Source organism: Sapajus apella, unplaced genomic scaffold (genome assembly GCF_009761245.1).
Source record: "Sapajus apella isolate SASKATOON/1434 unplaced genomic scaffold, GSC_monkey_1.0 scaffold5, whole genome shotgun sequence".
NCBI classification, from domain to species: domain Eukaryota; kingdom Metazoa; phylum Chordata; class Mammalia; order Primates; family Cebidae; genus Sapajus; species Sapajus apella.
The window spans coordinates 43,542,163-43,563,773 of NW_022436945.1; positions in this window are offsets into that span (position 1 = coordinate 43,542,163).

Here is a 21,611-nt window from a genome sequence, read left to right on the forward strand (position 1 = left end):
TTAGATCATTTCTAAGGGCCGTTCCCAAACTAAAATCTCATGTTTTCTACTGAGACAAAGATGATAACTTCTACTAGTTAAGCAGTTGATACTTCAATATTCGATCCAGAAAAAATTTAAAAAATATAATAAATTAGCTTAAAAAGGCAAAATTAGGTAAATTATATGCAGTAGAAATATGCTTTAATAAGTTGAAAACCAATCTTGTATTTCCCAGCTAGATCCTCTGCCACCCATATGTTCATAAAAAACTCTGTGGTTGTTTTATTGTCCTCCCTGGCAGTGCCAATCATAGTTAGCACTAATTAATGAAATTCCAGGGTGCTGTTTGCCAGGAGGTTCATGCAATGGGTGAAGCAGACTAGAGTGGCAAAGTTTCCATCATTTATACTGCCGTGACAATATTGGCTCAAGTTTCGGAAACAGTAATTCCAGCTCCCAGTCCCTGTGAGAACAAATGTAGATTGATTTATGTTCTGAGCCTCTCTAGCATATTGTCAACACTGAGATGGCTGCCAGAGCTCATCCTACAGAGTGCTGACATTTTCTGGGAATCCACTTGCCTTTACACATATTCGCTCTAGTAGCTTACATTTGCACACATTGTTGGTTTTTAAATTTTTTATTTTAAGGCCTAAGGCATGGGTTATTGATATTAAAATTAGCCTCACATTATTAACTCAGTTTATGCCAATACAAAATCTTTTGGGGTCAAGTCACACTCAGGAAAGACTGTAAATTTACTTTAATCCATGCTGGAATTACCTTAAATGGAGGTCATAATGAATGGACTTCCTTTAGGCATTGTTTTTGTAAACTCCCCACCCCACTCCATCATACTCCATCCCACCATACTCTTTGTATTTTATTTTATTTTAGACAGGGTCTCACTCTGTTGCTGGGGCTGGAGTGCAGTGGTACAATCTTGGCTCACTGCAGCCTCCACCTCCCGGGCCAAAGGGATCCTCCCGCCTCAGCCACCCTAGTAGCTGGCACTATAGGTGCATGCCACCATGTCCAGCTAATTCCTCTATTTTTTGTAGAGATGGGGTTTTGCCACGTTGCCCAGCCTGGTCTCGAATCCCTGGGCTCAAGCCATCTTCCTGCCTCAGCCTCCCAAAGCGCTGGGATTACAGGTGTGAGCCACAACACCAAGCTTTCTGCCTTTATTTGTCATCTACTTTCATCAATGAGCAAACCTCTACATTTTGGTCCATTTCTCCTATTCTAATCCACATTGTCATTGCTGCAATGTCTAGGTCTTTTGGGCTCTGTGATTACTTTCTAGATTCAGTAGTAGTCATAGGCAGTCATGCACATAGATTGTTAAATAAATAAATACGTATCTGGAGAAGAAAAAGAGCCAAGTATCCCAACCGATTATTATAGTAAAAGACAGGCACATCAGTTTAACAATGAAACATCTCTGTATGGATTTGAGCAAAAAAATCTTACCTTCAGTTGTATTGTGGGAATCCAAAGATTGTTATGTTGCAGGTTTCTATAATACCACATCTTTTTGCTTAGAAATATACAACATTTCAGTGCTTCTTTAAACAAATCATTGAGATAAACTATGGATTCCATACACGATCAGTGTTATATACCATGTTTCTGAATGAGAAAACATTTTTTTTCCAGTTTTGAAAAATTTAGGTAACATATAATCTTAGAAGCGGGCCTGTAATCCCAGTACTTTGGGAGGCTGAGGCGGGTGGGTTATGAGGATTTCAAGACCAGCCTGGCCAACATGGTGAAGCCCTGTCTCTACTAAAAATACAAAAAATTAGCTGGGAATGGTGGGTGGGTCTGTAATCCCAGCTACTCGGGAGGCTGAGGCAGGAGACTTGCTTGAACCTGGGAGGCAGAGGTACAGGGGTTGCAGTGAGCTGAGATCACGCCATTGCACTCCCGCTTCGGAAACAGGGCGAGACTCAGTCTCCAACAACAACAACGAAGTATAGCTTGATGAATTTTTACAGTCTCCATTTCATCCGGATAAAAATATAGAACATTTCTCACCCTTTGGAACGATTCTCCACTTGCTCTCTGCCTACAGGTTCATCTCTGCTTCTGCAGAATGGTAACATAAATTATTATTTTTTAAATGAAAATAATTGAACATTTTAAAATTTGTATTTTTGACTTCCCCTCCACTTTTTGTCATTGCAGATTTGCTTTCTTTTAAAGATATTTTTTGAGATCTTTCCTCTGAAGGATAGGGTAGAAAGTGGTCACTGAACACAGCAAGTTTTGTTTCCTATCCGTTCCTGCTGGATGTATCACTACAATTGAATATTTTTTTGTTGTTCTTTGATTATTAACCAATATTCCGAAGATTGTTGTTCCTTGTTTGATTGTTAACCAACAGACTGAAGATTATTCTTATTATTTTTTCCTTAAGGATTCCTGAAAGATTGCTTACATGTGTGACAGGGTAGAATGATTTTACATTTGCTTGCCAGTGGAGATTTTTCTCATTCATACAGTTTATTTTTATATTTCAGTTTCTGGAAAGGGACCAAACTGTCAAATTTTCTTTTGGATTTTCATTTTGTTTGCAGTCAGCAACATTGCATTTTTAAGGCCTACTCAGCTGCAGAGGAAAGGGTGAAGTGAAAGAACAATACGGTCAGTCCTCCCTATTCAATTCAACCAACTGCAGAGAGAAAATATTTGGAAAAAAGAAATTACACAAAGTTCCATAAAGCAAAATTTAAATTTGCCTCAGGGCAACTATTATGTTGAATCCATGAAAATGAAGTTACATGTGGGCATTATATAAGGTATTATAAATAATTTAGAGATGATTTAAAGTATATACGAGGATTTGTATAGATTATATGCAAATATTAAGCCATTGTTTACAAGGGACCTGAGCATCCATGGATTTTGGTATCCATGTGAGTCCTGGAACCAATCCCCTATGGATACTGAGGTACAACTGTATTGCATTAGTGGTTTCTGTAGAGGTGATTGAATCATCACCTTGAGAGTCTAGTAAATAATGAGATACCCTGAGAGCAGTAGCAGCGGGCTTACAGAAGCCGGAGCAAGGCTTATCTACTGCCAAAGTTTGACTTCTCTCAATCTTCAGTGCAGACTCCTGAGTCCTCATATTATATCTTAGACAGATTCAAACCCTGGTTGCCCCTACATATCACCATTAACCCTAATAGCATTAATACCAAACATTTATATTACATTTTTATACTTAATAAAGTCCATCTCCCTATTTTTATCTCAGTATTTGTTATGAAGTCCTTATAAAGTAAGTACTATGAGCCTGTTTTCCCTTTTTATATTGTTATGAAACTGAGATTTAAAGAGATGAAAAGTCTTTCTCAAAGAATATGTCTTCCTTAGTTTGGTTTCTTACAATCTGGCTCCACAGTTAAAACGCTAAGGTACTTCTAATTTTAATGAGTCCAAAGTGTGTATTGGTTATACCTATATTTTCAGGGAATAAGATAAAACTTGCAAGGTTATGCACATGATCCTTCTATGATTTGAAGTCCTAATAAAGTTCTCATAAAATGGTATTAAATAGGGCAGTTCAATCCAGGACGGGTTCTTGCTACCCATTCTTCATATGATTAGTCTTGATTTACTTCAGTCTGTGGTTTCAGAAATAACGTTTCCATGTAGATATTACTTTCCCTTAGCTCTTACAGCACTCCAGGCCAAGAGATCTTTAAAACCATGAGCTTTTCAAATTGGGTGTTATTAGGATTTAAGACTGTCAGGAGTCTAGATTAAGAAAGCATTGGCTTTTGGGGGTGGGGTGACTGATAAATATTTATTGAATGATTGAATGGTTCTAAATATAATTCACTTGTTATTTATTATTACTCTGTAGCAAGAATAAGAGATTTGTTAATTTTAAAATGCCATTAAAATAACAGTGGAATTTATAGATTCACAATTTTATTTCAATATTATGTATATAGTCAGTAACTGCAGCCCCTCTGAACTATTGTGAAACTCTTGGAATAAACAAAGTCCTGTGTAAAGAGCAAAAAAATGAGGTTATAATATTTCCTTTGTTAGTAAATTAATCATGTCAATAGATTATTAAATTATTAGCAAAAAGAAAAATTGTGAATGAGAGCCTCATTTCTTTATTCATTTTATAGAAATGTCACAGTTGTTTTTTCTTTTTTTTTTTTTTTTACAATCACTGGGTCTTAAAAACTGTAGATGGCAATCCAACTACAAAAATGATAGGCTTTGCTAAACTTAGTGGTGAAATCTGCTGTTGCTAGCGGCACAAATTATGTTGCTCTTGGAGTGCAGCATACCAGGAAAAAGAATCATAAAAACAAAAGCAAATTTCAAATAAATAGAAAACAAGATAATTTTTTTTTTTGCAGCCATTTCTTTATAAGTTCGACTGCATGTAAGTTTACAAAATGCAATTTTGGGCTCATGAGTTAATCAAGAAATACTGTAAAGGCATTTCAAACTATGGAGAGTAGAAAAATCTCTGTTACCATAGAAACAAAATACCATACATGAGAATAGGCCACATCATATAGAAGATTTAATTACAATGAAATGATAAATGAATAAAGACAATTTTTTAGCCTATCTGTAGCTCAAGTCCATTAGAAGTCCAGTATCCAAGGAAACCTATGTCTAAAAATAGTAATAAGAAAAATTATGGAATAAGATGAACTGCATTTGAAAGAGATTTGAAAAAGATAACAGCAGCCCCACCAATTATGAAGAATATTTCTAATTTTAAAAGAATCACATCAGGATGAACTTAGATTTCTTATGAGAATCATGAGCTATTCATAACAATAACATATGCAGTATCTACACAGAATAATAAAATACATGTTTGATTGAAAAGTGTTCAATAATCTAATTTTAAAAATGCAATTGCAATGTCATATTTAGACATGTGTTTATTTTGAAGTGAGTTTTGCTATGATTTAAGAGATCAAAGCATGGCCTGGAAACACAGCATGGTGGTGTCAGTGGATCATTTTGATTCCAAATGTTGTGTCCTATTACCAAATTTGCTACTGATTTATGATGCATATGTGTTTGGGCTGAGCCAACAAGAAATAGACCATCTGGACGGCCCTTTTGATGTAAGAATTTGAGTACAAAATATTCCCTATCCAATATAGTCTCACTAAGGAGTGGATTTAAGTCTAGGGTACCCAGAGAGTTCTTAAAAGCACAGTATGTTCCAAATTTTAGGCCACCAGCAGTAAGCACTAATACCCCCTGCACCAGCAGGGCAAGCGTTTATTCTGTGTATTGGTATTTTAAAGAAGCAGAAAATTACTCCCTCCTCTCTTCCATCCTGGAAGGTGAATACACACAAAGTTGGAGCGCGATGAGTAATGAGAGAAACAAATCTGGTGGGCTCATCCACAGGTCTACAATGCCAGGGAGCTATTGTTTGACTAGAGTGGTCAGTTTCTGTGCATTCTGTGCTGCCACACCTACTTTAAACATTCACAATAGCAGTCTCTCCTCATTTGAACTCTTGTAAAAATACAGTTTGAAGAACATAGGTTTTGGAGTGAGACCAGCATGAATTTTAATCCAAGCTCCACGCCTTCCTCAGGGCTTGGCCTTGGAAAAGTTAGTTTTTATTTTAATGAGAAATAATACCCACTACTGTCTTGTGAGTATTAATGTCAATATACATAAAGCAGTGTTTCCCAACCTTAGTGCTACTGATATTTGGGCCAGATAATTCTTCATTGTGAAGGCTGTCCTGTGTGTTGTGTGTTGTTTACAAGCTTCCCTGACTTCTGCCCATTTAGATGCCAGTAGCAACTCATCCCTGGCCCCTTACCAGTTGTGACAACAAAAACTTGTCTCCAGACATGGTTAAATGTCTTTGAGGGGTTGAGAAGCGTTGATATGAAGTGACATGTTAATAGTAGATGACAAGTAACTGGTAATTAGACATGGTAAGTTTTTGCGAGTATATTGCATGTAGCATAGTGGTTAATAGATGTAGCCAATTAATGTCTCTGATAACCTGTTTTTTCCCATTCCTGTTTTCAATTCTGAAAATTTCTTAGCCAACATTTTTTCAAACATTTACTGTCTTCTATTCTGTCAACCTTTTCTCTCTCGTGTGGCAATTAAATGAACGTCAGAACTTTTCTTTGTCTCTTCCATATCCCTTAACCTCACATATCTTTCTCTCTGTATCCCATCATATTGTGTTCTGAATAATTTCTGCCAAGCTCTTTTCCATTTATGGGTTCTCTTCTCAGGGAAATCTTTTGTCTTAGCTGAGTAATATTTTTTAATTACAATGAATATAATTTTTATTTTAAAAATTTGGGTTGTTTTCCACATCTGCTTTCTTTAATATTCTTTTTTTTCTTTCTAATGTTGTTTAATTTTTATTCCCTTCATTGGATATCATAAGACAACAATAATATTTTAAAGTCTTTAAGATTGCTCTGTTGTTGATGATCTCTCGGTCTCTGCTAAGTACTTACGATGATGTATTTTCTTATGTACTTATAATTGTTGTTAGCTCATTTTTGATGGGATTATTTACTTTTGTGGTTTTATATTTTCTTTGACTTATAGAGCTGACCCTATTAACAATTTCATGGCTACTTCTGAGTAGACTTATATGTTCATTCATTCTGGACATGCTTTGATGTGAGTTTTTTAGCTCAAGGACTCCATGCAAGTAATGAAAGAATTTGTGTCTCACACACTTGTGAGATGTAGGTTGGGAAATATTTTTTCTTGAGTTAGAGTTTTTACATTCAAGGCTCAGGGTAGATAGCTCATTTTTTGTGTTATGTCCCCAGTGAGTAAAACTTTTTCAAAGATATTTCCTTATTTGACTTCTGATTTTATTCAGAAATCCTAATTTCAGTTTCTTGCTTGTATATTAATACGTCAGACACTGTCTTAGCCTGCTTTGTGCTGTTATAACAGAATATCGCAGACAAATAGGTAATTTACAATCAACAGAAATTTATCTGGCTCAGAGTTCTGGAGGCTGAGAAGCTGAAGAGCATGGTGCCAGCATCTGGCAAGGGCATTTGGCCTGTATCACCTCATGGCAGAATGTGGAAGGACAAGAGAGGGTAGAGCAAGAGAGAAGAAAGGCCTAGCTCACTTTTCTAACAATCCTCCCTGTGATAGTCTACTCCTGAAATAATGACATTGGTCCATTCATGAAGGCAGAGCCCTCATGACCTAATCACCTCTTACTGGGCCATATCTCCCAATACTGTTGCATTGGGGATTAAGTTTCTAACATGTGAACTTTAGGGAACACAGTCAAACATAGTAGACACTAACAATTCCATTATACTAATCTGACTTGTTACAACTGTGTATCTGCTTTTTATATCTAGTACCTGCAGAATAATCATATTTCTTGCTTTTGATCTTTACTATTCATTTACTTTTTAAAATAAAACTTAGATTTTTGACTTTTAGCCAAAGGATACTAAATTTCAGTTGGATAGGAAAAATTAGTTTAAGAGACCTGTTATACATCATAGGGTGACTATAGTTAATAACAATATATTTTATGCTTAACAATAGCTAAGAGAGTAGATTTAAGTGTTCTCACTACAAGTTAAGTGTGTAAGGTAATATATACGGTAATTAGCTTGATTTATTCATTCCACAATATATACATATATAAAACTTTATGTTATGCAGCACAGATATTTTTGTCGGTTAAAAAACAAATATTTGAATTAGTTCAACCATTGTGGAAGACAGTGTGGCGATTCCTCAGGGACCTAGAAATAGAAATTCCTTTTGACCCAGCAATCCCATTACTGGGTATATATCCAAAGGATTACAAATCGTTCTACTATAAGGACACGTGAACACGAATGTTCATTGCAGCACTGTTTACAATAGCAAAGACCTGGAACCAACCCAAATGCCCACCGACGATAGACTGGATAGGGAAAATGTGGCACATATACACCATGGAATATTATGCATCCATCAAAAACGATGAATTTGGGTCCTTTGTAGGGACATGGATGAACCTGGAAACCATCATTCTCAGCAAACTGACAGAAGAGCAGAAGATCAAACACCGCATGTTCTCACTCATAGGCGGGTGTTGAACAATGAGAACACATGGACACAGGGAAGGGAGCACTACACACTGGGGTCAGTTGGGGGGAAATAGGGGAGGGACAGTGGGGGGTGGGGAGCTGGGGAGAGATAGCAAGGGGAGAAATGCCAGATGTAGGTGATGGGGAGGAAGGCAGCAAATCACACTGCCACGTGTGTACCTATGCAACAATTTTGCATGTTCTTCACATGTACCCCAAAACCTAAAATGCAATAAAATAAATAAATGGGAAAAAAAAAAACTTCTGCTCCTGCTCTGAAAAAAAAATTTGAAAACTGCTTTATTTTTTTTTTTAAATATAGAATTTCTATGTTTTTGAAGTAGTAGAGGTATTGGTTTCCTATGTCAGCTCAGCCTACCATCTTGACTAATGTTCTTATTTAATCTCAATAAACCTCAGTTTTCTTATCTGCAATACTGTGATAAAGATGGCATCCACACTTTAGGGCTGTTGTGAAGATTAAATGATATAATAAATGTAAAACACTTATTTACTGAACACATAGTAATTGCTCAGTGCATTATGTTATCATGTAAATCAGCTGCTATGATAACGTAAATAATGTATATCAACCAAATTTCAGATACTCAATAATTTAAACTATAATCTATAATTACGGTTATTAGTATGGGTCCTCATCTCAGATCCATTCATAATAGGGAACTATGTCAAGAATTGAGAAGAGCTAACAAATAGTGCCAAAACCATCCAAGTATCTGTATAATCTACAGTTGTTTTGAGAATCACTGAAATAAGTACTTTGAGTAGGACAGTGGTTTTGCCTCCAATTGGACATTTGACAACATTTGGGAGGCATTTTTGATAATCATGATTTGTGGGGCAGTAAGCTACTGGCATCTAGTGGGTAGAAATAAGAGGTGCTGTTAAGCATCCTATACAGCACAGTACAGCCTCCCACAGCAAAGAAGTACCTAACCCAAAATTTCAATGGTGCTGAGGTTGAGAAACCCTGAATTAGGTTATTAAACCTCATTATATTTCAAATTCACTTTATTTTTAAAGTATGTATTTCAAAAAGATTGTGAGTTGTACTGTTTACTGAATTAATAAGATGTGAATTGTAAGTTGGTAACCAAGGACATCAATCTTCTTCAGGGGAGATTTTCACATAACCTAAGATTCCTTTGGCATTCAAAGAAGTAGAGCAGTTACCAAATTTACATATCTATGCAGCAAAGAACAAAAATGAAAATATTAATGGAAACAACACAATGACATCAATAATGCAACAACTTACATACAGACACTTACACATACAAATTAAACATATAACCATACACACAAAAGTCAATGGAGTTGGAGTGAGACTTTCAGAGACAAGAGGAGATTAGCTAGGGATATTTAGATCCTGGAGTAGATAGAATCTAACATTTATACTGTTAACATTTCTGGATTTGTTATGAATATAAAATTGAGTTCCTCCAGGAATCTTTTTCTCTTCCTTAACTCTCCCTAACTCTCTGAAGCCCCTTTTAAAAGTCTTTCACTATATTTTAATTTCTATTTTTGTATCTCTCTCATTTTCTTGACATATTTAAGGAAAAATATCCTGTCTTATTCATTTTTGTATCCACAGCATTCGTCATGGGGCTTGATACATAGAAGACACTCAATAAATGTTTGAGTTCACTGCACGTTCTCATTCATAAGTGGGTGTTGAACAATGAGAACACATGGACACAGGGAGAGGAGCATCGTACACCAGGGCCTGTTGGGGGGTGGGGGAGCTAGGAGAGCTACAGCAGAGGATGGGGGGATTGGGGAGGGATAACTTTAGAAGAAATACCTAATGTAGATGACGGGTGGGATGGATGCAGAAAACCACCATGGCATGTGTATACCTATGTAACAATCCTGCATGATCTGCACATGTACCCTAGAACTTAAAGTACAATAAATAAATAAATAAATAAATAAATGTTTGAGTTGAAGAATAAATATGTGAATGACTAACACCTATAAACATGGCTTTATCCATATTTATAGCAATATTTAAGGTACACACCAACTAAGGTAGGCATCAGAGAGTGTAGTGAATAGCTACAAAATGGAAAAGAAAATGCAAGGATAAATGGAAGCCCACTCTCAAATGACACGACAAGCTTGTGCAGGATTGGAAAACAATGTCAACAAACTAAAAAACTTGACATAAAGCAATCTAAAATGGAATTTGAACAAAGACTGAAGTAATTCCTGTTGTCTCAGAATCAGACAAACACTACTAGGCTCTGCAAATAGCAATGGCAGCCCCAAAGCCAAGAACACACTTTGCTTATGTGTGTGCTGGTGATGTCTTGGGTTTATAATTGTGTAAGCCAATCAGCCTGGCTTCTCTCAGTTGTACTTTCTAGAAAATAGATATACATATTTAAATAATAGCATCAAATCTCAAATGAATAAATCATCTATTGCCACTATTTGCATGCTCAACTTAGGAAAAGTTGCACTATCAACCTAGATACAGAGAAATATACAACTTAGGGGAAATATTTTTTTTATCTGTTTAAGTAATTTTCAATCTTTTCCAGGGATTTTTAAAAATCCTGTTATTTTGTGCCTTCTTTAATGACAATGATTTAATGTATTCTCACTTAAGATGCTGCCGTAGTTTCACTGGAGATCTTTTCTTTGTCTTACCTATGAGGAAACTGAGACTTCAAAAGATGAAGCAGTTGACCCCAGACATAACAACTAGAAACAACTAGAAAGTGACAAAACAGAGATTCAAGCTGAAGTCTTTCTGGCTCTGTATCTTGGCACTGTCTCCTTGTGCCTAGTGTTTACCAAATTTCCAGTCCTTTGACAAACTTCTCTACATTGGGACTTTGCGTTTTCCACTCTTAATTATTCGCTGCAAAACATACTTGAACATAAAAGTTTCCATTTTAAATTAGAATAATTCAGAAATTACTCACAGTATACTACACTGTACTATGCTCTGTATAGCATAGAAGAAAGTGCTGTCTTTCCTAAGACAATTTTGTTCCTTTCATGATGCTTGGACAAATACACAGATACTCAGTTTGGTAATCAACCAAAAGTATCTCTTTCAAATTCTTTTATTTTAAAATTGCAAGTAAAATATAGATATATTCTTGTAAAAGATTCAAATGACAGAAAAAGCAAAGTCCGCTCCCATTTTTTAGTCCCATCTCCAGAAGCAGCCACCTGAGCTAGTTATTAATCTAGATTCCTCAGCAACAAATCCACCTCCCCTTACTCTCTGCGTTTGAGATGCAGCTGGGCTGTGACTCCGCCAACAATAACCCCAGATTGCTTTACCAGATGGCTTCCTGGAAGGTTTGTTTCAGCAGGAAGTGGGAGGAGGGGAGAAGGGACTTCCCAGCTTTTTCCCATTCCTGTCAGTATTAGTCTCACCAGTGGAATTTGCTCTGGTCTCTGTGTCCTTTTGGCAACCCCAGAACCTTCCTTAGGGACTCCTCAGAAGTGCAGCTGAAACAGATGGGGCTCCCTCTGCAAATATCTGAGCACACTCCTCTGGGCGCCCCGTTTTATGTTTAGATTCCTTTAACCATGGCTTCTCCTTTTTGTTTTCCCAGACCTAGGATGGTAGCTCTTTCCTGCAGTTATTATCTCTGATTTCCCTCAGTGATTCTGCTGTATTCTCCCAGTCCTCCAATTCTTGTGTTAAAGCTCCTCTGTTTACAATGTAATAAATTATTTTTCTACTTTCCTGACTGAACTCTGACAGATACACCTCCAAGATCATATTGACTTATATCCCCATACATTGTTTTCTTTCTATTTTTATTTCCAATTTAATATTTTGTGATTTTTATTAATGGTTATTTCTGTATAAAAAGAAAGTAAAGTGTGGTAATATTTTTTAAAAAGTAGCAAGTACAAAGCTGTGAAAGAGAAGATAATACGGCCACTGACAGAGGCAGGCTTTCAGAAGAAAAGCTGAATGGAGTTTCTAGGTCGTAGTCTGACTTCATCTTCCTCAAGTTTCCAGGTACTTCTTTTGGGAAGGTTGGTGGACAAGGTCACAAATTAGTCCTGGGAGATGTAGGCTCAGCACAGTGGTTACTTAGGGTTGGATTGATCTAGCTACTGTAGGAATTAAAGGAATAAAGTGGGAATAAAGTAGGGGTTGTGGGCTGCTCTGCGTTTTCTGATGTGAAGTTTACCTGACCCAGCTCCTAGGTTTCAGAAGTGTGCCAAAGCGGAGCTTCTTTGAGGGTGCCATGAATGTACGCAGGTGATCCAGTCACAAGGAAAGGAAGAAAAGGGCAGGAGCTTCACCAGTGCATGGTCCATCAAATCATCCTGTAATGACTGCACAATACTTAGCAAGTTTAACTTTTGCATGCACGCTTTAGATGTGGTCTGGATACTCTCTAAGGCAGCTGTCTTCTTGGAGTCTTCATTCACCACTACCCTGGAATTCCCTTTGCTTCTCTCTTGTTGAGGTTTCCATTTTCTACGTCCCATAACTTCGTTTTTCTCAGATTATTCCCTCTGTTTAGTGGAGCATCCTTCGGTAGCTTCTCAAGAAATGGTTCATGAGAAATGAATATTTCTGACTTTAATTATCCAAGAATAATTTTATTCTACTCTTATATTTGATTGGTAGTTTGCTCAATATAGAACTATAGATAGGAAATAATTTTTCTTCCTAATTTTGAGGACATTTTCCCACTATGTTTTAGTGTCCACTATTGCTGTGAGAGGTCTGAAGCAATTCTGATTTCAATTCTTTTCATATGAGCTTGTTGTTCCTCTCAGAAAGCTTGTGGAATCTTCTCTTTTCTTCCCCTGTTCTGATCTTTTATATGTGACTCAATGTGAATCTATTTGTACAGATTGTAGGCCCTTTGTGAATCTATTTGTACAGGTTGTAGGCCCTTTGACTCATGTCTTGAGCTCTGAAGAATGTTCTTAAATTATTTATTCAATGATTTCCTTTTTTTCCATTTTTATCCAATTTCTTTTCCTGGAACTCTTATTACAGTATGCCTCTTCTCTAATTTTAATATTTTATGTTCTATTTTCTACTTGTATTTTTTTTTATTCTACTTCTGTGAGATTTTCTCTGCCTTCTGAGTCATTCTTCCTTTTCCATCTCCGTCCTTGGCTATTTCTGAAGAGACTATTAAATACACCATTTCCTGTGCCTGAACAGCCTTCTCAGCTTGCTTCTTGCCTCTCTCATCTCCTTTTATATCTTGAACAGGCTCATGCCCTTTTAGGTTAGGATGTGGCTCTCTCTCTTGAATATTCAGTGTTCATAAACACTTGAATGAATTTTTATGTATTTGATTCCATTTTCTTATGCATGAAAAAACTACACCCACAATTAATTTGAAGATCTGCCTGTCTCTCTAGAGACAGTTTACAGATTCTAGCACATTGGGCTTGTGTGAGTTCATAGTCTTAAAGTGCATTGTCTATGGACTTTGAGTATTGTTTTAAAGCATTCTAAAGCCATTGTGATTCCCAATTCTTTACATACAAGTTTTCATCTTTCTTCTCTAGAAGTTTGTGAAATCTCCTCTTTGTCTCCCATTTTCTATAAATGTGCATTCTTGACTCTCTGCTGAAAATGAAGCTCCAAAAGAACCTTTCTGTGAGATTTACTTGGATGTTCCATAGGCACGTTAAACACCGCTTGTCAAAAACACATCTTCCTCCTGTCTTTGACCTGTACCCTGTTTCTTTGCGTGTATTCCAGCTGTTCTTTATTTCTACTGCCATCTATTATTTATCTAGGGCAAACACTCAGGTCTCGCTCTGTGAACTGATTCCTACCTACCTACCTGTCTCAGTCTACTTAGGTGTGATGGTTAATATTAGGGGTCAAGTTGATTGGATTGAGGGATGCCCAATTAGCTGGAATAGTATTGTTCTGGGTATGTCTGTGAAGGTGTTGCCAGAGGAGATTGACTTTGAGTCAGTGGCCTGGGAGAGGAAGACCCATACTCATTGTGGGTGGGCACCATCCAATTAGCTGAGAGTGATTAGAAAAAAGCAGACAGAAGAAAGTGAAATAATTTTGCTTGCTGAGTTATCTGGCTCTGTTTTTCTTCTTTCCATGCTGGATGCTTGCTTCCTTTCCTCCTACCCTTGGACATCTGACTCCAAGTTCTTCAGCCTTTTGGACTTTGGAACTTGCACCAGCAGCTTCGAGGGGACCCTCAGGCCTTTGGCTACAGACTGAAGGCTGCACTGTCGACTTCCCTGGTCTTGAGGCTTTTGGACTTGGAACCACTTCTGGCTTCTCTCTTCCCCAGCATGCAGTTGGCTTATCATGGGATTTTGCCTTGGAATCGTGTGAGCCAATTATTCCTAATAGACTCCCTTTCATCTATACACATATGCGACTAGTTCTGTCCCTTTGGAGAACCTTGACTGATACATTAGGCTGTAACCAAATACCATAGACTGGGCAGCAAAAACAGTAGACATTTACTTCTGACTGTTTTAGAGGCTGGAAGTTTTAGATCAGGGTGCCAGCAAGTTCAAGTTCTGGTGAGGACTTGCTTCATGGTTTACAGATGGCTACCTCTCTTGCTGTCTCCTCGTATGTCAGAGAAAATAAGTCCTGGTATTCCTTCCTCTCTTTATAGGTGCACTGATCTCATCACGGGAGCTCCACCCTCATGACCTAATTATCTCCCAAAGGTCCTACCTTCTAATATCATTACAATAGGTATTAGGGATTCAACATGTGAATTTTGAAGGGATACAAATATTCAGTCCATAACACTACCACTTTATATCCTCCAACTTCATGCTTGTCATGCATTATAATTTACACTTAGGAAATTTGCAACCATGTGTTTGTCTAAACAAACCTCACACGGTTCCACACTTCGTATATTTGTTTCTGCCTTGAATGCCCACCCTACCATTCATCACATGCATATTCTTAGAAATGAGCTCAGTCATTTCTCTAGGAAGCTTATTCTCAGCCCCCAAATTGGATCAATTCTTTTTCCCTTTGATCCCTTAGTATCCTTGGTACACCTGTAGCTCAGCAAAGGTCTTATTATATTGCCTCTATCAGTATGTGATGTTCTTCTCATCTAGATTGAAAGCTCCTCAAGTACAGAGATTATATTGTTTATGTTTCTATACCTAGTAATGCAGTGTCTGGCTCATGGCAGACACTCAAAAAAGATTGTTACTAAACCAACTAAATATATTATTTTACTCATGTTGTTAATTTATGTTAACTACCCCAAACTTTTTGAACAGTTTGCTGGTATCTATGCCTGCAGTTTATTTTCATTTTCTGTGTTGAGACACTTCATGTCCATGTTATAAATTCAAAACAGTTTTGACACCAACACTTTTTTTTTTATAGTATCAACTTCACATTTATAGCTTGCATAAATTTATGTACTGAGACTAACGGGTCCCATTTCAGACATTAAAAAATTGTACTAAGGCTTCAGTAGTAAGGCATTATCCCAGTGGATTTTCAAATATTTACTGATGGCTCCGTGAGAAGAGCTTAGAAAAGGGGGTGGGGGCAGAGTATTGTGTCAAAAGGTGGTTGCTTATGTCAAGGCTAAATCGTGAAGCTTCTGGAACGTCTGTATTATTTATACCCTATAGAGCTGGTTTTGGAGAAGTGAAATATTAGGCATCAATAGTTCTTAAAGTAGATCTCTGAAGAGATGACAGCAAGTGAGAGGCCATCTTCTGGCAAGAGTGAAACGAAAGTGAATCCTTTTAGAAAGCAAGTAATGTGTGGGAAATGCTTTTTCAACTTGAAGGTGGTGCAAAATTCTTTACTCTTGAAATCACTATGATTGTTCCTAGGGCCAGTTTGAGAGGTAACTACCTGTATCAGCTCTACCAAATTACTAGGCCTGCCATAGTCTCCCATGACTCAAGACCAACAAATTTCGTATGCCATTTGTCATGGACTCTAACAGCTATTGTTTCTATTGTTTCTGGTAAAAGGCAACTTTTTCTCATATTCCTCTCCCTTCATCCTATTTTTGAACAGACCCTGCTATCTCCCTATAAGTGTAACTGAGGCCTGGCCAAACTTAGTTATGATCAGAATAACCTTTTCAGGGAGGATCCAAGCAGAGCCAATTAAATAGTTCTTCCCTGGGCTGTATATGTGGATAGCGGAGAGGAACAATATCTTTTCATTGGGTGTTTAAAGTAGGGCTTTTGGAGTTGCCCCTGGCCAAATTTCTTGTTTGCATTGAGGAAATATAAGGTCTATTTTGTGGTAACATAGAATTAGAATAATACATAAAGAAAATCAAGGCTGAGAGATAGGTCAGGTGCGAGAGAGCATCATGTTTATTACTCAATTCAACTGTGTCTGAATCTAGCAACCTCTGAACTCATCAGGTACATCAACTAATTCAGTATTTGTTGCATAGACTATTTTGAGTTGTTTCTCTTCCCTTTAGCCCGACTATGTCCTCACAAACATACCAGTCTTTTCTAGGATGTTTTGGCCACTAATCTCTCTTACCTCATTCTTTTTTCTTGGGGCTCTGTTTCACTTGCTAATAGCGTGATAGTTTGGTGGTTAAATACAGGTTCACTGAAGACAAATGAGTTTGAGTTTGAATTATGGCTCTTCTACATATTAGATGTGTAATCTTAGGCAATTTTTTAACCTCTTTGAGTTTATTTCTATGGCAATAAAATGAGGGAATTAGTTGCATCCACTTTCTGGAGATTTTGTGAGGATCAAATGAGCTAGTTCATGTGAGGTGTTTAGAATAGAGCCTGACACCAGGTACTTGTAAAGGAAGTGTCAGCTATTTTAATATAGTGCTATGAAAAATGAGAAAAATCAAAATATTTGTATTGTCTTTATTGTCTATTATAAAATTATTTCCTTTTGAGGGATAGAGACCTTAACTTCTTGGTTTGCATCAGTTATGTACCTAGATAATCTCATGTTCATGGTAAGCATTTCCTTGGCTTACGTGTTTTCACTTCACCCTGTCAGTAGAAACCTGTCATTCTGAGTTTTATTCCTGAATTGCCTGCCTTGATCTATTTCTTTGTGCACTTAACTTCTCTTTTGACCTCAATATTTTATGTTTGACTCAAGGCTTTCATTTCACTGTCCTTTTTCTCTTCTTGACTATAATTTTTATTCTGCTTCTTGTGAAGTTATTTCAACTCACCACCCCTCTCACAAAAACTCTTTATGAGAAAAGCTCCTATTAGCTTTATCTAAGCTCTGCAAGCAAGGTTGGAACAGCATTTGGTAAGTATTTATGATTAAGAAATTACAGAACACACCCAAAGAGTAACATTCTAAGCTCATAGTGAAAGGCAGTTAACTACAAACTGATGTCTGACCTGACACAGGCTTATCAAATTTGTGCTTCTCACACTCGGTTACTCTCTGCCCGGTGTCTTCTTCAACCAATAATTTTCTTTTGTGCTAGTAATTCAGAAACATTTTCACCTGGAAACAAACAGACATATATTCTTAAATACATAAAAAAGTTTGCATGGTACTCACTTCAATTCTTTGGGTGCTTAGGTCCATGGACTCACATGCCTTGTGAGTATAAGTGGTGGCACGTAAGCTACTGGTGTCTGTCATTAAACATACATTTGCAGAGACATATGAGAAGATGATAGAATAGTACATCTCCTTTGCCAATGCTAGATGGGGTTAATGTTCACAATAGCCAAACTTAATACTATCTGCCACTTTGAAACACCTATTATATGTTCAAAACTCTGCTATACACTTTACAATAACCTATAATTTAATAGTCACAGCAAGTCTATTCTTCAGAAGAGAAAACTGAATCTTAAGAATTTAAATAATTTGAATAAGGGGTCACAACTATTCTGTTTTGGGGCATAGACACAAAACCATGTCCGTAAAGTTCTAATGTGCTTTTAACCACTACGGTGCATAGCCTATGCAGAATCATTTGGAATAATCTCATTAAAGATGAGAATTTTGTGACCAATTAAAAATAGCAGCTTCTATCAATAACAGCAAGCTTGAAGTCTTATGAGAACTGTAGGATAAAGGGAGGAAGGGAAAAAGGAAAGAAGAAAACAATGTGTGGGGTGTAAGTGTGTGTGTGTGTGTGTGTGTGGGGTATGTGTGTGTGTGGTGTGTACATGTGTATATATGTACATGTACATAAACACATACAAATTCCATATTACACATAAATAACATATATACTATAATATATATGTAACAACTTGTTTGAGGTAAATCATAAACTATCCCTATATCTTAAAATTGTACTTGTAATTGTACCTTCTGCCAATTTAGTTTTAAAACTAACCCGTTTTTGTTACAGGAAAGGATGCTGTGGGAACTTCTCCGTGTAGGTCATGATCTATTCAGGCCTCAGGCACACATTGGTGAGTATAATGAATATCAAAACTTGATGGATAATTTGCTCTGAGCATTATCCCCTAGGATTACTGTTCTTCAGCTAAAATCATTGGAGAAGGTCAAATAGCCTGCTTTATTATACATTATTTACAATAGAAAATTCATTAAATTCTTTTCTTAAAAGCTCACTGATAGAGCTACTTGCCACCATCACATTTCCTTCTCTATTTCTCTTTTGCAAAGGTTAATTTGGCAAGAACTTTATTTCACTTTACTATGCTCTGAACTTGTGGTGCACATTTTCATTTATTTTTCAGTGAACCATTTTGGCTGTTTGACCTAAAGTAGTTTACTATAGGGTGCAATAGATAGCAAGTACGTGGCCTAACTTCTACTGATGCACTTGAACCTCAATGATCTACATATACAAAGCTTAATGAAAACTTGTAAACATAAAAGTTGAACAATGAGAACACACGGACACAGGGAGGGGAACATCACACACTGGGGGCTAGGGCGTGAGGGACTAGGGGAGGAATAGTCGGGGGTCGGGGGATTGGGGAGGGATAGCATTAGGAGAAATACCTAATGTAGATGACAGGGCGATGGATGCAGCAAGCCACTACCATGGCACGTTTATACCTATGTAAGAAACCTGCATGATCGCACATGTACCCCAGAACTTAAAGTATAATAATTTGAAAAAAGCTCACCTAAGCTTCTTATCTCAATATTGATTTTATCTGTAGGTGCTAGTGCAGTTAGGCTGTTTCTCAAAGAATGCTCCATGGAATATATGATACTCTGAAACCCATCCGTCCTTATAGAAGCAGTCTCAGATGCACCTGGAATTCACCCCATTTTTGTTGTCTCCATTGTCTTTTTGATTCTCTGTCTACACCTGTAGGTCCTAAATCCATCTTTGCGAGGTCTTAAGTTCAAAATTGTGCTCAAAGGCAAGGCAGATTTCACCTAGCAGACTTAGGTTTTTTAATTTTAATGGCATAGCACATGTATGAGACAAATCAACTCTCTCAGTAAATTTTACTCTCTTTCAAAGCATAACTTTGATGTGTTGCTATGCTAAAAGACATGCTACCTCCCGCAGAGAAAGAGAGAAAGTAGTAAAAAGTGTGAGAGAGGAATGAACCCTATTCCACTCTTATATTCTTATGAATTCTTTTAATGTTTATTTCATTGCCTGAACATTCATTTTGTTTGAATCATTTAGACAAGAGTTGTCTTTGATAGTGATGGAAGTCAGGGATAGAATAATATACTTGAGGTTGAGTAATTTATTTTAAAAACAATTTTATTTGGCTGATGGTTCTGTAGGCTGGGAAGTTAAAGGACATGGTGCTGGCTTCTGGTGAGAGCTTTTATGCTGTGTCATAGTATGGCAGAAAGTCAAAGGGGAAGCAGACACATGCAAAGAAACCACACATGAAGGGCCTCCTCAGTTTAGAACAACTCCCTGTCATGGGAATTAATTCATTCCTACAAGAACTAATCCAGTCTCTGGAGAGCGAGAAGTCACTCACTACTGTGAGAATGGCATCAAGCCATCCTCAAAAGTGGAACCTGTATGACCCAAACGCTTCTCATTAGGCCCCACCTCCCATCACTGCCATACTGACAATTAAGCTTCAACATTAGTGTTGGCTGGGACAAACCAATAATTCCTTCTCTTGCCTCCAAAACTCATGTCCTTCTTACACAAAAACACAATCATTCTGGCCGGGTGTGGTGGCTCATGCCTGTAATCCCAGCACTTTGGGAGGGCACAGCAAGTGGATCACCTGAGGTCAGGAGTTTGAGACCAGCCTGGTCAACATGGTGAAACCCTGTCTCTACTAAAAATATGAAAATTAGCTGGGTGTAGTGGTTTGCACTTGTAATCCCAGCTACTCAGGAGGCCGAGGTGTGAGAATCACTTGAGCCCGGCAGGCAGAGCATGCAGTGAACTGAGATCATGCCGCTGTAACCCAGCCTGGGCAACAGAGAGAGACTGTGTCAAAGAAAAACCAAACCCAAACCAAACCAAAACAAAACAAAAACTCATTCCATCCTAATAGTCCCAAAAGTCTTAATTTGTTCCAGTGCCAACTTAAAATATCACAATCTCAACTGAGATTCAAGGCAAGTTCCTCCTGGTTTTGAGTCTGTAAAATCATGTATTGGCATGGATACAATGCAGCCATGTTTTTGCTAAGATCTGACAAGTTCCCAGCACCTTTTCCCCATTTCCATGGGAGACCTCATCAGAATGGCCTTTACTGTTCCTATTTCTATTAGTATTTTGATCATGATCGCTAATCCAATCTCTAAGACATTCCAAACTTTTTCTTATCTTTTTGGCTTTTTCTGGATTGCTCCTAGAAATTCTTCCAGTCCCTACCCATAACCCAGTTCCAAGGCCACTTTTACATTTTAATGTATCCATGTGGTACCAATTTTGTGCTGTAGCTTATTTTGTGTTGGTTTAACAGAATACCTGAGGCTGAGTAATCTATTTAAAAAGTCAGTTTCTTTGGCTCATGATTCTTCAGGCTTAGAAGTTCAAGGGCACGAGGATGGCTTCCAGTGAGGGCTTTCCTGCTGCAACGTATCATGGCAGAGAGCCAAAGGAGAAGCAAATTCATGTGAAGGAGCCAAACATAAGGAGCATCCTTGCTCTATAACAACCTGCTTTAACAGGAACTAATTCATTCCCACAAAAACTAACCCAGTCTCAAGACTGGGACCTCACTTCTGCAAGAACTGCACCAAGGCACCAATAAGGGTGGAGTTCTCAGGACCCAAATACCTCCCACTAAACCCCATCTTTCAACACTACTACACTGGAAATTAAACCGCAGCATGAGTTTTGGGAGGGATGAACCACACCTAAAATATAGCAGATAGCTACCACTGTTGGCTTTGGATTTAGGCAGACCTTGACTGAAATGCAGACTCTATCACTTGCTGGCCATGCAGCCTTAACCTTTGAGATTTAGTTTTCTCTGATTATATACACAGGGTGGCATATTGTGCTTGTTTCTCTAGCATTTCTTTTACTTCTTGGAAGTAGCCTTGACATCATCCCTAGTTCCATGAATGGGCTCTGTTTGATATGAAGAAATAGCCCTGGCCACAGAGAATGATATAAGGATGATTAG